Source organism: Camelina sativa, chromosome 1, assembly GCF_030686135.1.
Source record: "Camelina sativa cultivar CO46 ecotype springtype chromosome 1, ASM3068613v1".
In the NCBI taxonomy this organism is placed as follows: Eukaryota; Viridiplantae; Streptophyta; class Magnoliopsida; order Brassicales; family Brassicaceae; genus Camelina; species Camelina sativa.
The window spans coordinates 8,097,803-8,102,461 of NC_141880.1; the positions used below are offsets into that span (position 1 = coordinate 8,097,803).

General features: G+C 28.5%; 1 pseudogene across 1 annotated transcript; it reads right to left on the reverse strand.

Moving 5' to 3' along the window:
* Positions 1-2,806: 2,806 nt before the first annotated feature.
* LOC104783948 (protein LATERAL BRANCHING OXIDOREDUCTASE 1-like) lies at positions 2,807-4,362 on the reverse strand (annotated as a pseudogene). The gene is made up of 3 exons (XR_015559642.1): positions 3,810-4,362; positions 3,274-3,601; positions 2,807-3,175 (listed from the first exon to the last, which is right to left on the reverse strand). The product of XR_015559642.1 is annotated as a protein LATERAL BRANCHING OXIDOREDUCTASE 1-like (transcript).
* Between the last annotated feature and the right edge of the window lie 297 nt (positions 4,363-4,659).

Genomic DNA, 4,659 nt, shown 5'->3' on the forward strand with positions numbered 1-4,659 from the left:
ACATATATATATATATATATACAAGTTAGCTGACGAATACATAATCAGTCACGATCGAATCTTACTAAGGCGTTGCTGAACGTAGATTTAGACGAAGAGTACTAATAATTTATATATACATTTTTGGAGACAATTATAAAATAAATCCTGAAGTTGACACTTATTTACAGGTATGCCATTGGCATTAAATAATTAATTTAATAAACAAGAATCGATTTTTTTATAGAAACTAAGTGTTTTAAAAGGTAACAAGCATAATTGTAAATATAGACGGATTTTATTTTTTCATTTTTTAAGAAGGTGAGTGACGAGGTATTGTTCTTTAAAAATTTGAAAAACTGATTTGATAAAAGGTAACATTTAGCCTCACATACTATATTTTATTGTGAAAATACACTAGTTAGACCCAAATTTTGCAATTAATTGCTAGATTAACACTCCATCCTATCTCATTACTATAATTTTTTTTTCAACTTTTTAAAAGAAAAAACAAAAAAGTATAATGTATAAAAATATAACTTAAAAATATAATGTTTAAAACTATGATTTAAAATATGATTTAAAAATAAAAAATATAAAATATGATTTTAAAATATAATGTATAAAATAATATTCAAAAATATTGATTTTTAAATAATTTTTATAAATTTTAAATAATTTTTATAATTTTTAAATAAGTTTTATAAAAAATTATAATTTATGAAATATAACTAAAAATATAATGTATAAAATTTTATTAAAATATGATATATGAAAATATAATAAAATATATAAAAATATGATGTTTAAACATTTTGAAGAATAAAATATGATTTACAAAAAACAATGTATAAGAATATGATGTTAAAAATACTATCAGTATATGATTTATAAAAAAAATATAACATATAAAATATGATTTAAAAAAATAATTAAAAATATTTTGTAACATATGATTTATAAAAAATATAGTGTATCAAATATGATGTTTAAAAAATTCTTTAAAAATATGATATATATAAAAATATTATTTTTGTAAGAAAAAAACTGTCATAATATAAAACAAATCTGTTGTCACTATATTTACATCTAATAAATCTGTTATCAAACATCAGATTTTCTGAAGCAAAAAAAAAACTGTCATACGGTGAATAAATCAGTCATAATATATGTATTTTTGTAGGTTATTTTAGCAATTTAAAAAAAATATTAATAAATCTGTTATCAAACGACATATTTTTGTTTAAATAAAAAAATCTGTTGCAACTTAAAACAAATCTGTTGTCACTAGATGTCAAATTAGTAATTAATTTTCTGTTAAAAAAGCTGTCATGTTATGACAAATTTTTAATAATAAAAATAAATCTGAAATAACTGTAAAAACAAATCTACCAGATATTATATAAAACTTACCATATATTATGAAAATCTGTTGTGTTGTGTCTATATAAATAAGTTTGTCCTGAAAAATAAATCTGCCACTAATTATAAATCTGTCATAATTATCATTAAAAATATCTCTCGTCCAAAAAAAGTCTGTCATAATAAATCTGTCATGTAAAAATAATTCTGTTGTGCAAAAACAAATCTGTCGTATAATAACAAATCTGTCACAACTAGTCGACAAACTTTTGAAAATATTTTGATTTTTTTTTAAATGTTGGGAGGGTAAACTTGACTTTTTTTTTTTAACAAAGCACAAAAAGGTATTTTAGGCAAAAAAATAATTCATCTAACCCTCACATTTTATGAGTTAGTTTAGTAATTAACCTCTTAATTTGGGTCAATCCAGTTTTTTCCCCTATTTTATTACTTTCACGGGTTTCATATGATGAATTTTTGCGGATCAAAATTCTTTGAACAGGTTGCGTGATCCGCCTAGCATGACGGGTTTGGACTATAGAACCAACACTAAAAATGTTAGTTTATTATATATACTATAGATTTATAGTCATAGTTTGGAAAATTAACTTATAAATTATTTAGTATATGAACTACAAAATATTACACATACTACAACATATTCTTAATATTCCAAAAAAAAAAATTGGTTTACACATAAAAATACATACTAACATATCATATAGGCATATACATCTGCTTAATTATAGAAAACAAAACTAAGTGTTTTATATATTTTCCGAATTATATATTGTTTTGAATGTTTCTATTTGTTTAAAACCTATATTTAAACACTTATAATTCGAATTATATATTTGATTAAACATATGAGAAATTAGAAAACAAAACTAAGTGTTTCAAAACAATATATAATTCAGAATCTCGGATATTGATTTTATCAGTTTCTTAGCAAATTTGAATGGAAGAATTAAATGATCAACTGGAATCATCAAATTGGTCGGAATTTAAGAAAAAGAAGTTGAAAGTTATTTCCAGGTTTAGATGTTGTTCGTGTGCTTTCTTGTAGTTTATTCACTGAATCACTTCTGGAGTTTTTTTTTCTTTTCCTTTTTTTTTTCTTTTAAGTTTTCGCTTAAATATTAAGTATTTACATTAGACAAAATAAAATGTATATTAGACTTTGTCGTAGTGGAAAGCTAATATGAAAATTCTCTACATGAAAAATGACATAATTATGAATTTGAGTTCGAATTTCTCACTTGTGAACACAGAACAGATCAAAAGAGGTCCACATTTACGTACATAGTTACATTCAGTGGTTCTCTAGTCACAAATCAATTAATATAATTTGTTTTACTGGTTTATTATGCACGAATGTCATCTTCTTCTTTTTTTCCCTGTTTTGCCAATACATGAGAAAAGAAGAAAAGAAAACTTAATCACATACAAATCCTGCTACTTCCAATACACAGAAGTTATCAAATTTATTAATTCTGACACAAATCACACTCACACACATTATTTGATTAATATGATTGGTAAGGTAAAAGATAAACCATTGACATATAGTCTATTCTTTCACAACTTTGAAGTCATCAGTTTGAATGTTTTCGATATCCTGTCTTTGAAAATTGCTTCTGTTCCTACTGGCGTAGAACTTACCCCATTTATAGCCTTTGTACCTTGGAGGGTTTTCAGGACTCACAAGCTCTTCTAATGGCTTCACTTCCACATCGTGTGAAGACAACAAGATGAATGGTATTGAGTATCTCTCTCTTGTTGTGTTCACCACCACTCTATGCTCTGCGCTCCAGTACTTATCATTCGTCCATACCTATGTTATCATTTATATTATTAGTAATAGTGATAGTAATACTCATTAATTATAATAGCTAGAATCTCGTAATGTTGTGTATATATGAAATTAATTACCTCCATACAGGTGCCTAAATTGATGACAAGAGCATTAGGGACGGGTCTAACGGGAAACCAAACACCGTCCGATCTACGTTTCACTTGTAATCCCCCAACGTCATCTTGAGCCAGTAAACCTAATACGTCTGGGTCTTTGTGGTGACCATTACCTAAAGCTAGGTCAGGTTATGGACATGGAGGATAACGATTTAATCTGAAAAAACTCATTTGTTCTTTGAAGTAATCGTTAAAACGCTCTTTTGGTAAGCCTAAGCTTAATGAAATTAGTTCTAAGAGCTTCATTGCTAATTTCTCAGCGTGTCCTGCATACTCTTCGCATGCTTCCCTAATAATAAAAGAAAATAAAGAAAAGAAATTAGCTTACATAATTGAATAATAAAACAAAATCATATCATCCGAATCTTGTGTGCTATGCGTAAGTTATAAGCTTGTCATATACATTGGTGGATGCAGCGTTAGGAGGATAAGATTAATGTGACTCCAATTGATTTAGTAAACATGAGGTTCGAATTACTTTGGTTAAAAGGAGTTACCTGAAATCAGAAGGAAACTGAGGCCACTTGTTGTAAACAAGCCTTATACCTTCGTCTTCAGGATCAGTGGATGAAGGAATAACCACTGGATTGTTGAAATACATATCGAACACTTCTTTCCAGTCTCTAACGTTTATCGTGTGTTCTCCATCGTGATACCCTACTTGATTCACTTCGTCTCTCTTCACCTTTACCTTCTCTTGCTTTGGCAAATCGAAAAACATCTTCGCACTCTTCTCCACACGTTGCCTTGCGGCGCAAGGCACACCATGATTAATCACCTGAAAGAATCCCCATTTCTCACAAGCGTCACCGATCTCTGAGATAACGTTTTGGACATCTTCGGGATCATCGAGGCGCGAGAGATCAATCACACGTATTTCTTCGGGTTGGTTAGGGATGAAATTCGAATCTCTTCTATGCTCTGGTGCTTGGACGTAACTTGGATCAATATCCCCCATTGTTACAAGCAAGAAAAGTTTGGAAGCTAAGTGAAAAGAGCTTTATGTTGTGTTTGGATGTTTTCTAGAACTAGAATGCTGCTAATTGCTGATGCTCTTATGTATTTATACAGACCGTGGCTTCGGAGATATCGCTTTCTTTTACGTAGGCTTTGGAGATATCGAAAAAGCTTTTCGGTGATTCGTGCGTAGGCTTTGGAGATATCGCATTCAGGTGATTCGTGCATTTGCTTTGGACATCGTTTTTTGTTTTTTTCTGGGGTGATATGTACAGACTTCGGATATATCGCTTTTTTTTTTTTTTTTTTGTTTTGTTTTTTTGCACGCTAGTGAATCTAGTTTTGGTTTTTGTTTTTGTCGTCAAGTAAAAACACTAGGTCAATTATAAA